The sequence below is a fragment of the Rosa chinensis genome, chromosome 5 (assembly GCF_002994745.2).
Source record: "Rosa chinensis cultivar Old Blush chromosome 5, RchiOBHm-V2, whole genome shotgun sequence".
Classification (NCBI taxonomy): Eukaryota; Viridiplantae; Streptophyta; class Magnoliopsida; order Rosales; family Rosaceae; genus Rosa; species Rosa chinensis.
The window spans coordinates 21,948,233-21,961,460 of record NC_037092.1 but is presented as its reverse complement, the minus strand read 5'-3'; the positions used below and the strand labels follow the sequence as shown (position 1 = coordinate 21,961,460).

Genomic DNA, 13,228 nt, shown 5'->3' with positions numbered 1-13,228 from the left:
TTATTAAGTTGAGGTGTTTTGTTTTCAACCCTGGGATGTAAATCTAAGGGTTATTGAGCATAAATTCTTTGGTCAGTAACTGACCAGGTGAACACCACTGTGTTGCAGGAATTCATACATGTCCTTTTCATCTTTTAGTCAGAAACTTGGACTGATCTTTTAAAGGCCTTAGACTCCGAAATTTGATAGGAGCATTTTAATGCGATGTTTTAATGGTTATTTCCTTAAATAAATCAATTTTAATTTAGTTTCTATTTTCTAGCTACATCGGAGAAAATGACAAGGAAATGAGCTTAAAGACACATGAGAAGGATGTGAGACATTGGAGATGACAAAAGCAAGGCACAAGGATGTAGAAATGAGCTAAAATGAAGAAATGAAGTCTTCCTGGTCCAACCAGGAAATCCTGGTCCGACTAGGAAACCTATCCCTGCTAGAAAAATGAGTCCTAATGACACAAGGAGTCCCAGTTGAACTACGAAAGCAAAAGAAGATTCCGGAAAGTTCAAGAACATTTCATATGAAGAGTCCTTGTTTGACTAGGAGTCCTGAAGACATGAGGAGTCCTTATGGGGCTAGGAAACCTCAGAGCACTAGGAGACCATGTGGCTTCAAGATAGCTCAAGAATGTTACAGAAAACTTTGGATATTGTGGCAAATAAATAGACCTAAGTATACTAGGGTTTCTTGGATGCAAAAGGAAGGAATTCTAAGTGAAATAAGTGTTTTTGCTGTGAGATATTCAAGGAATTCTAGAAAGTAACATTTTTGAAGTTATCATGGAGAGTTTTAAGGGATTTACAATATTCTAGAAGGTTGAAAACAGGTCCAGATACATTCCTTGAGCTCCACACTCAATCCTTGGCCGAAATTGAGGAGATAAATCAGAAAATAATCATGTAATTAATGCAAAATTAATCTCCCTAGAATCAAGGTGCTAATTTGAAGGATTCTCATTGGTTGGATGACACAAGAAGGATGATGTGGAATTATCTGATTGGCTACTGCTATGTGGATTAATCAGATAAATCCTAGAAAATAAAAAGAAGAAGGGCTAGATATTGTTTAGTACCTTGTGGTATGAGACCAACATCGATTCAGTCCCTCGACTTTCAATTTCATCAAAAACACCCCCGCAATATCATCTTCTCATCCAATAGGTCCCTTCGTCGGGATTCCGTCAAGTTCAGACGTTAACTCACTGACGTGGAGTTCAAACTTAGCAAAAGTGAGGCCCACATGAAAGTCAAATTCCCAAAATGACCCTAGCCAACCAGATATGGAAAAATCTAAAATAAACTTCCGACTTTGAGGTTGGGGAGACTCGAACCCACACCAACACATATGAAAATAAAAGCTCCAACCACCAAACTACTTGCATGGTATTGTTATGTTGCAAACAAAAATAATATATATATATATATCTATATAATAGTTTAAAAACACTTCATCGTCCTTCTCGTGTTTTGTTCTCTGGCTTGTGTTTGCAGGTTCTCTAAAGACTCAATCTTTTTTCACTTTTTCTCTCTTTGTAATCTCTGCCATATCCAATGGCTTCCTCATCATCACCTTCTCTTCTTATTCTTCCTTCCACCAAACCCTATCAAAACCTCTCTTAATTATTGACCCATCATAATCTCTCCCTCTGTTTCTCTCTCTATCTCTTTGTAAATGCAAAATGGCGTCAACGCCGCCGTATCAATCATAGCGACCAAGCTGTACCAAACCTACCAATCAGTCCCTCAAATCTCAGCACTAGACCCGTCAGAGCAACCAATGGACCACCCACCACTTCTCTCTCTGCCCTCAGCCCAAGTCAGACCTCGTCACCGCCTTCTCGGGCCACCACTCAACCCGGTTCGTGTCCAAAATGTAGATTGCAAGACCGGATTGTTCCACAATGCAGATTGCAAAACCAGATCTTCAATGCTCTATAGTGGTCCAATTTCTCTAGTGGCCATGATTGTTACACACACGCTATCCTTTAACAAGAGAGAGTGAGAGTCGTGGGTCTGAGGCGGAGAAGTGGGGTCTAATTACCAATCTGAGTCGGAGTTGTTTGGGAAATTGGGAGGGCGAGGTTAGCATCGGCGTTCAAGGATTTGAGGATCGGAGGCAGAGCAGACGAGGATGATTTGGGTGGCTTTGCAGACGAGGTCGCACCAGACTGTTGGTGGGGAGCGGCGGAGGTGGGATGAGTGGCTGTTTCAGAGCCTGAGCAAAAACGAAGAAGAAGAGAAGAAAAGAAAGGGGAGAAGATCGCGAGGGAGTCAGAATAAGATATTAAAGAGTTAGGGTCATTTTGGAAATTTGAATTTTATGTGTGCCCCACTTTTGCTGAGTTGGAACGCCACATCACCGAGTTAACGTCTAAAATTGACGGAATCCCGACGGAATGACCTATTGGATGAGAAGATGATATTGCGGGGGTGTTTTTGATGAAATTGAAAGTCAAGGGACTGAATTGATGTTGGTCTCATACCACAGGGTACTAAACAATATTTAGCCTAAAGAAGAATTTTGAAGGCTTGGAGACCAAGTTGTCATCCTCCTATAAATAGGAGCATCATTGGACCACTTCACACACCACTTCTCCCATAATTCTAAACACAAGAAATTATCTCTATTCTCTAGTCTTCAGAAGCTCTACATCTCAACCAAGGAGGAGGAGAAGTCATGCAATACATCAAGATCCTAGCCGCCATCCACCCTTGTGTCGTCCCTAGAAGATTGCTTGTTTTCAAGGATCTTCAAGTTCTTCGTCTCAAGGTTTTGTCATTCATCTTTCACGGTGTATTTCATACTTTCTTTTGTTTTTCTTTGTTTGATTTGTAGAGATATGAATTCTCGTTAACATGACGTTAAGGGCAAAGTTTAAAACCCGTTTATATGTTTTGAAAATAGGTTGTGATTTCTATGTGTTGATTTCTATGTTGCTTATGTGAGATTGCTTAATTGATTTTGTATTATAGATAACTTTTATACGTATGTGTTCTTTAGTGGCTAACTTAGGATATATGCATGTAATTGGAGCTAGATTTAGGTAAACATTCACCTAACAGTTTTGTGACCCTAAATCATGACTCATAAGTAGTGAAGGCTTTGGACAAAAGTCGAAATCAATTAAGGAGGATTGCAAATAGATGAACTTTTTCATAATAGTTGTACACTTTAGTTGACATCCTTTCTTTGTACTCAAAAGAGACAGTTTGCTATCCAAACTGGTTTTGAAGACAAACAGTTTCAACTAGGCTTCATCAAAAAACCCGTGGATCAAGTGGGCCGATGGAGGCCTGCATGGCCAAAAGCCCGCAATAGGCCCAGCGCAATGGGTAGAGGGCCGGGCTTGGTTTAGGAGTTTGAAACCCAGCCGGCTCGTAAAAGCCCGTAAACTATTAACTATTATATATATATATATATATATATATATATCCAGAGCGAAGCTCCGTTTTGAAATTAACCTGTGAAATTCGAGTTTTTGGTCACTTTTTGGTCGCATATCCACATCTCGACCGTTCAATTTTTAGGTACTAGTGTATAGATCATCTATGCAAATTTTCAGCCAAATTGTTGATCGTTAAGGTATCTAACTCACTTAAACCAATGGACGGACTGAATCTGTCAACCTGAACCGTACTAGCTTTAAGACAATTATCAATGCCTTAACGATCATCATTTTGGCTGAAAATTTGCAGAGACGATCTATACACTAGTACCTAAAAACTGAACGGTCGAGATGTGGATATGCGACCAAAAAGTGACTCAAAACTCTAACTTCACACATTAATTTTCAAAGCGGAGCTCCGCTCTGGATAGGATATATATATATATGTGTGTGTGTGTGTGTGTGTGTGGAAGTTCTCATACTTCTATATAGAATATGTGCATATATATTCTACATATCTTGACTACGGTTGACTAATTCGATCGGATTTGAAAATATGATAAAATTGGCTAAATTTTTTACCACACTCATAATTTATTATAATAATCTCATCAAACGGTCTGTTTTTCCATTTTCTTTTAATTGAGAGTGGTTGCCCTTTAGAGTGTATGATATATAAATATAGGTTTATAAGAGTAACTAAGTTTGACTTAGTTGATCGAATTCGAAAAGAGAACCAAATTGGCTGGATTTTTTACAACCACCATAAAACATTACAATCTCTCCATTGAGCGGTTGGTTTTCCCAACTTCATTTTCCACTTCATGGTTGCCTTAGATTGAACCTCAACAATTTGAATGCAATGTGTAAGTCATACAATTTTAGGAGGCAAATTGGTATAGGCCAACGTCTTTGTAATTAAAATTGAAATTTTTATCTTCTGTCCATGCACATCCATTGATGAAATATTTATAGACGTGATGTGAAAAAATAAGCACGTTTCGCTGTCGTCATGCCATCGGTCAACCGAGAGGACATACAAGTAACGACAGTTGACCAATTTGATCGGATTCAAAAATATGGTGAAATTGGCTAAATTTTTTACCACACTCATAATTTATTGTAATAATCTCATCTAACGATCGGTTTTTCCATTTTCTTTTAATTGGTAGTAGTTGCCCTTTGGACTGTATGATTTATAAATATAGGTTTATAAGAGTAACTAAGTTTGACTTAGTTGTTCAAATTTGAAACAAGAACCAAATTGGCTGGATTTTTTACAACCACCATAAAATATTACAATCTCTCCATCGAGCGGTTGGTTTCTCTACATTCATTTTCTACTTCATGGTTGCTTTAGAATGAACCTCAACAATTTAAATGCAATATATAAGTCATACAACTTTAGGAGGCAAAGTGGTATAAGCCAAAGTCTTTATAATTAAAATTGAAATTTTTATCTTATGTCCACGCATATATATCGATTGAATATTTACAGACATGATGTAAACAAATAAGTACGTTTCGCGGTTGTCACGCCATTGGTCAACCAAGAAGACATACAAGTAACAACAGTTGATCAATTCAATCGCATTCAAAAATATGGTGAAATTGGCTAAATTTTTTACCACACTCATAATTTATTATAATAATCACATTCAACGGTTAATTTTCTCATTTTCTTTGAATTGATAGAGGTTGCTCTTTGGAGTGTATGATATATAAATATAGGTTTATAATAAAAAATAGTATCTTTAAATATTTATTTGTAAATAAAGCCCGCAAGGCCCGGCCTGAAAAAGCTCGCAAGGCCCTCTTTATATGGACAGACTTGGATCATTCGATTTACAATAAAGCCCAGCTCGGCCCTGCCCAACCCGTTATTATTTAAAAATATAGTAAGGCCCTACCCAAGCCCCCTGAAAATGGGCTGGGCCGGGCCTGGCTTGGCTCGTTGATGAGGCCTAGTTTCAACAGTGAGGTTTCATGCCTAGTCCAACGACCCGTCTTTATGACGTCGTCGTCAGACAGGCCAGACAAGACTGGATGTTCTTTGGTGAAGGTTGGAGCAGAGTCTACACGTTGAAAGCGACATCGCTTGGAAATGATGGGAAAGGAGGTATGCTGAGGGGGTGGGGTGATGGGGTATGGGTTGGGATGCGTGATCTACACCCAGATCGCAACATCTTCTATCCCCAGGCATGGACGATGAAGGAAGCGGCGATTGGAAGATTAGCGTGGCGGCGCAGACTACTAGTGCCTTAGAGAGGCCATTCTTGACATGGATGGTGAGATCCCGTTAATGGAAGGGTTTCAGCGGATGGTGGTGGTTGACATCTCTTTCTGGGTGGTTGAGGTTCGCAGGGGATGAGCTGCCATGGGTAGTGGAGGAGATTCTGGTAGAGGGCCGATGATGAGGTTGCTTCCGGTGAGGGTTGACGACGTGCAAATCTCTACTTGGGCCGCATGGTAATTGGGCCATAGTTTGTAGGGGATGAATAGGTGGGGAGTGGAAGAGGTGTTGGTGGAGGGGCTATGGCGAGGGCTGAAAACGTGCAAATCTCTACTTGGGTCGCATGGTTATTGGGCCAGAGTTTATCTAGGCCCGGGTATTTTATTTTTGCTGTTTTGTTTTTTTGTTTTTAGGTGATTTTGAGTCCTTAATAAATTCCTACTATAGGATAGTAGAGCGAGGTGGGCGTCGTCTCTGTTTTGGTGCACTTTGAGCATCGTGTCTAGCCTAGGACTCAACGAATTCCTTGCACCTTCAAATGGTCGCAGCCTCCTAGTGGCAGGATGAAACCAAGTATCATTAGACTTATTATCCGATGGCAACATAGTGGAAAAATTGATTTTATTAGCGTATTATGGCTTTGCGTGAGCATTATCTTTCTGGTATGTCGCCAAAATTGTAAAGCAAATGGAGTAGCCAGTCGTGCACTCTTTGCTAATTGAAGTGTTTTAGAATACATAGGATTAGTTGAGACTCTTGATATTAGTTAGGGATGTTCTCTTTTGGTTTATTGTAATTTGGGGTTAGGCATTATTTCTCCCCACCCCCACGGTGTATTTTATGGTTTCATTAATGATTGTGGCATATGGGCAACTGTTTGGCCCTCCCTAAAAAATAAATAAATAAATAAAATTTGCATCCTTTCTCCACCCTTTGTCATCATTATTTGAGGGCTTCAACTTGGTGTCCCTTAGACACATTTTTCTTGAAACAAATGATGTCGCCAATAGGCTTGCGTACCTTGTTAAGTCATTGAGTTTAGATGAGTTTTGTGTTGGCGATACTCCTGATTTATTCAGGATGTTCTTATTGAGGATGGATGTATTTTATCACGAGATCCATGTTCTATGTCTCCCTCATTATGCTATCCTAAAATAAATTACAATAGTATCGGTGGAGAATCACTACTCCTACCTAATGGGTAGATCTGTAAATGGACCAAATTTGGAGTAGATCGACCTAAATCCGAATCTGTTTAGTAATAAAAAATTTCAACCCGACCCGCTCTGTTAACCCTGTGGATCACTAATAACTCAATCCAAATCCGGATCTGCCAGATTAATAGATAACTGATCCGCTAACGTGATCAGTTTATAATTATGAATATTTTTTAATTTTAAATAGTAATATTAAATTTTTATCACGATACCTCATAAATTATTAATAAAATATTTAAAAACATGAAGAGTATAGCCAAAAGTTGAATTATATTATCAAAATATTCCCTAAAATGATAAACTAAGGTAACCAAAATACTTCAGACCAAAAAAAAAAGGTAACCAAAATACTAAATTTCCACTTAAAAAAAAATACTAAATTTCCAAAGTATTCTTAACATTTTATATTTTATATTTTTGAAAAATAATTTTATATTAATAAAAAAATTATATTCTATTATTATAAAAATGGACCGGATCAACCTATATCCGTGTTTGATCCGTTTTTAATCTGTTAAATAAACGGATTAACGGATCAAATTTTCAATCCAAACTTGTCCAATAATCATGGATCTAAAGTGAATCCGGATCAAAATTTGATCAATTTCCAAGTCTACTAACAGGTGCCTTTGCTCGCATTTAAAAAAAAAAAAATTTAAAAAGTCCACTAATACCATACGTAGGAATTTGGCATGTATCTACCAAACCCATTAATTTTGGTAGTCAAATTCAATTTCATCAGTAATTGCTTCAGTTTTTAATTAAGTATGAACCGCTTCAAACTCCATTTAGTCCTTCAAATTTTTCTTGCCTCTTGGTCATGATCAAGACACATTTTAATAATTTAATTGAAATTCAATCATTATAAGTTGTCAACATGGATCTTATCATAAACTTCATTCTCTATTAGACGAGTCCACATTCATGGGTGTTTGATGCCCTAATTTAATTGAACACACAAACTAATATCATTAAATTAATATCATGAGAAAGATTGAAGATGATGAATACTAAGAAAACATTAGGATTTAATGATGAATGAAGAGATTAAGAATGAGTTTAAGTACGTGTTCTGTAAGGTGTAATAAGTAGAACAAATTGTAATTAGGACATTTTAGTCTTCAAATAAATCAACAACTTGTAGGGTGAAGAAAGCAGTTAGTAGGGTGGCAATAGCCGCACTCTTATTTTTATGTCGATCTTATGTTTATGTTTAGAGTATGTTGTTTTACATTTCTCTACCTTTATGAAAATAAGACAACTTCAATTTTTATTCTCAAAATCCAAAAAAAAAAAAAAAAAAGACAACTTCAATTTTGATATACACAATGAACAAACCCGAGATTTATAAAGGATCTGTTGAGCTAGCTTATAAAAACAACCAATCGACTGATGTGACTTCTTCGTGAATATTGATTTTAACACTTTGAAGCACCTTTGACCCTTGATTTGGAATGAACACAAATCACTTGCGCTAAAATTTTAGTATATATGTTGTTGAAAAGATTTGATTTAGCTTGTAGCTACTAGTAGAGAAAGGCTGAAACGTCTTATTTTTTATCGTTGTGGAATTGCATACTATATAACCAGAAGAAAAACTCAATCATGAATCTCTCCCATGATCCATAAGCTCAAGGAGGCCACTATAAATATTACTGATTGAAAACTCACCGGAAAACTCATTTGTTGCCACGATCAACATTTCTCAAGCTGGATTGCATATATTTTCTTTATGGAGTATTTGACTGAAACAACGTTAAACCATCACTTAATTAAAAGGTTTTACATATACCAGCAATATCAAAGTCATAACAACGGTAAATTAATAAACATAATTATCATAAGAATTAAAATTGCAAAAAGAATGCGCTACACGCGCACGCCTCTATTACCCTAGCAAACTTTGTCGCCGTGTTTTCTTGTTCTCGTCCTGCTGCGCCGCTGCATTTTCTCAGGCCTTTGGCCTTGCCGGCGTGCATCGAGTGCAGCCGTACGGGATGATGTCACTGGCGGTTGGTCTGGAGATCGGAGTCTGGGGCGGAGGAATCTCAATCTGCCTGGTGTCTCGTTAATGGCGATGGATGCATGGGGAGTGGATGTGTGACAGAAGTTGGTGACCGGTTGTGTGGCCACTGTCAAAGGTTCAACTCTTGTAGCGGGGTCAAGCGGATTGAAGGAGGATGATGGTGGATGCCCCAATTCTGGTTTGGATCTTCATCCCGGAATTTGGAGCTCGGGTTTCGGGGTTATGGTGGTGAGGTTTGTTACCTGCTGTTTTCTGTCGGTGATGTCTGTTAGATGGCAGTTAGGGTTTGAAAGCAGTGGCGGCGCGACTGACTTGAAGGAGGGATAGTGGTGGCAGTGCTGTCTGTGCAGAAGCTGACTTGGGCCAGAGTCACAGATTGGGCCCTCCTTGCCCTAGCTTAGCTGTGGGCCTATCCTGGACCTTATGGCTCTTGGGATTGAGGCATCTCCCCAGGTCCAAGATGCTTTGTTTTTTGTTTTAAACTGCTTAGTTGTTTTTTTGTTTTCATATTAGTAGTTGGCTTAATAAGTTGCTACCATATTTTGGTAGAATGAAGTGGGCTTGGTCCCGGTCTATGCACCTTGTGTGCCTTGTCTGCTCTGGGTAGGCAGCAAGTTCCTTATTTTGGCAAATGGTCACAACCTTCCAGTGGTAGTAATGTGTCTGCTTAAGGTAGGCGGCGAGTTCTTAGCCTGGTCAAATGGTCACTCCCTCCTAGTGGCAATGTGAAACTAAGTGTCATTGTATTTATATTCTGGTGGCAACATAATGGGAAAGTTGCGCAATTGGTAATTATGCTACGTTGTATTCGGGTTACAGATTGAGTTATTTTTCCGTTATGTCATCGCTATGTCAAAACAAATGGAGAGCACTCTTTGCTAGTTAGTGCTTGGTAGAATACATGTACGCTTTATAGAGATTCCTGATATTATTTGGGGATAAACTCTAGCTACTTATTATAATCAGGGGTTTAGGCTTCATGTCTCTCCATTGTATCCGACAGTTTCATTAATCAAGGCTTGGAGGCAGCTGCACCAGCCCTTTATTCCAAAAAAAAAAAAAAAAAGAACATAATTATCATATGTATAGCAAGGATCAGAGGCGGACGTCCGTAAAGTAGGAAAAATGCGGATGAAATACGTGTCAGCTAGCCAATCAACTTAGTTTCCATGCGGGTCCCACCAACATCATCTTCTCTGTTTCTCACCCAGTCCAATTAGTCAACATTGACTCCAAATGAGGAGAGTACTTGCTCCTGTTCTTGATCTCCTCCATCTCTCCGATCTCCGATCTGCAAATCCAAAAACAAATTGATTAGAAAGTGTAAATCTTGAAATGGGCAGGGCCTCAGTATTCATATACACCATTGTTCTCACAATCCCATCCCCTTCGACCCTCTCGTCACAGATATCGAGCGCCACGGCAAGGACTGCAAATGAGAGAATGAGCACTTGGATCGAGATTTTGCCCCCCACCGCCGAGTTCTACCCCAAGTGGAAGGATTCCATGGACGCCAAGGAGTACTTGAATGACGAGGAGAAGTTCAAGGTCACCAACAGGCCGTTGGTCTTGTTGTTCCCCAAGGTTGATGTTAACCTCGTCGATGGCTTTATCAACGAGCACGAGTTGACTCAAAGGAGCTTGAAGCAGGCTTAGAGGGAAGTTTTGTGTAGGACTCAAAGGGATATGGAGCTTCATGTTAAGAATCGTGACGACTTTGTTTCCTTTCAAAATTACCAAGATGAGGATCAAGAGCAAGGTATTAAAAAGCGCGCCTCAGGCCTGATTTGAGGCGTGCAAGGCTGGATTTCTCCATCAAAACGCCTGTGTTTTCACGGTAAGGAGTAGAGGCATACAAAACGTACGCTTTTTCCATTAAGGAGAAAAAAAGTGCAGAAAACATGATCAAGGCGTACGCCCTGTCTGATGCTGCTGCAGTTTGGAGGTTCAGAACTTCTTTCTCTCTCCTTAGTGCAGATGGAGATAAAAAGGTCGAGTCCAATACGTCAATACTCCAATAGACGTCGTTAAGGATCTTAGAGCTACCAAAAGGGGAGGACCGGATATACTTTCTCTCTCTACGATGGAGAGAGATGCTCTTATGCCATCTCTATTTGGGTGATCAATCAGTTCATGGACTTTTGAATTCACCTTATCCTATTATCCTATTTGATTATATGTTTATCCATTTGATTATATGTTTATCGTTAGATGCTCCATCTCTACTTAAGTACTTATATATCCTTTGCGCATACTTATATATACATGTATACAATGTGTATTAATTCATGATCAACAAGGCTGATGCATATATATATATATATATATATATATATATATATATATATAATTTGCTAGCTAGGTATATTTTTTATCATTTACTTATATATCGTAAGGCTTACGCCTTAGTGAGGCTCTCCCGAAAATGCCTCGGGTTACGCCTTAGCCTTTTAAAACATTGATCAAGAGCAGGTTTCAGTCTTTAGAAAACTAGAATAAGAGTAAGAGATAGAGAAGGAGAAAAGCTACCATCTTTAGATCTCATTCAGACTACCCAGTTTTGATTTAAAGCTTTTAACTTTGAAGGAAATGGCGGACTGGGGACCCCAGTACTAATTGGTGGTGTTGTTTATTCTTCTCCAACCGGGACTACTCTTCTCGTTGCTGGGAAACGGCAAGCAAGACGAGTTTGGTAGCATGAAGACCAACGGCAAAGCCATAGCTGTGCACACTCATCTTTTTCTCGCTCTATGTCGTTCTCATCTTGGCCGTACATGTCCACATCTACACTAGTTGACGATCCGGTACTCTAACCCAGCTTTGGATCTGTGCGTCTTTGTATCTCTTTAGCCTTTTCTAAGATTTTGTTGTAGTAACTCTTAGTTTTGAAATGAAGTACATATAAAAGCACAGATCTTTTGTTTTTAGATTTGAAGGTTGATGCAGCTCTGGCATAATGTTAAATGGGGAGAGGATCCTCTCCTAAGCTAAATTCTCTCCTAACCTTCCTAAGCTTTTCATCATAAACCGCCACGTGTCCAAAATAGATCCAACGGCTCCATCTTGTATTGTCGTTTTTCTATCTTTTGCAGCTTAATCTGACAGCTGAAATTTCTCATCCTCTCTGGCTGCTCTCTCTCTCTCTCTCTCTCTCCCCCCCCCCCGCCTTAATCAACTGTAGTTGCCTTTGTGTTTCTTCAACCTCTTAGATTGAATCGAAGACGCAACAAGGTGGAGGATCCGAAACGGAGGTGACATGGGAGGACCAGTAGAACATCAATAAATTTAGGAGATTGAATAACTGGTTTCACAAGGTAGAGGACGAGATCAAAGTTGCAAAGGATCAATCAAATGATAACTTGGAGGATGCAGGGAATGAATTGATTCTCACAGATGAGGAAGTGGTGTTGTTCCAGATTGGCAAAGTCTTTGCCCATGTTCCGAAAGAAGAAGTGGAGAACAAGATAGAAGAAAAGAAAGAGGTAACTAGCAAAAGTTTAGAGAAACTCCATGAAGAGAAGAAATCTGTTCTTGCACAGATGACCGAATTGAAGCAAATTTTATATGGAAAGTTCAAGGACTCCATCAATCTGGAGGAGGATTGAAAGGGACTTATGATTGATTTGTTGTGCTTATGTTTCTTTGCCACTCTTTTGTTTACATGATTTTTGTTTCACTCAGATTGAAGCAAACAACCCACATATTCCATGATTCCATGAAATTCTTCCGCAACAAAAACCAATCGAAACATAGAATCGTCTATAATTGTTCCCTTTTTGTGGGCAGAGCTGATCATGAAATTTCTCTCACATAAGATATCGATCAAACAACATAGGTTTTGCTTTGGTCTGGGTTTTGCTTCGCTTCCGCCTCTTGTTTGAAGAAGAGAGTTTGAAGAGAGGAAGAGAGAGTCATTGTTTAGAAGAACATGAGAGAGAAAAAAACAAAATACAAAAAGACAAACTGAGTTTCATTGTAGACCATTAGATTTCAAAATTGTCACATGTCTTTATCTAGCTAAAAGCTTAGGAAGGTTAGGAGAGAATTTAGCTTAGGAGAGGATCCTCTCCCCCATGTTAAATGTTTGAGAACCCTTTTTTGTGATAAAAAAAATAATAAAAAAATAAAAATAAAAATAAAAAAAAGAGATAGAGGAGGTGAGTGTTGACTAATTCGACTGGGTGGGTGAGACTTGAGAGACAGAGACGATGATGTCTATGAGAGTGTGGGACCTGCATGAAAATTAAGTCTAATGGCTAGCTGACACGTATTTCGTCCTCATTGTTCTTACTTCACGGACATCCTGTTCAGAACCTTGCTGATCATGTATTCTTTTCTTTTTTTCCCTCAAACAAGAACTGTCGAGG

General features: G+C 38.9%; 1 pseudogene; it reads left to right on the top strand.

Annotated features, from left to right (window-relative positions):
• The first annotated feature begins 11,611 nt into the window (after positions 1-11,611).
• Positions 11,612-12,942, top strand: LOC112203428 (annotated as a pseudogene).
• Positions 12,943-13,228: the final 286 nt, after the last annotated feature.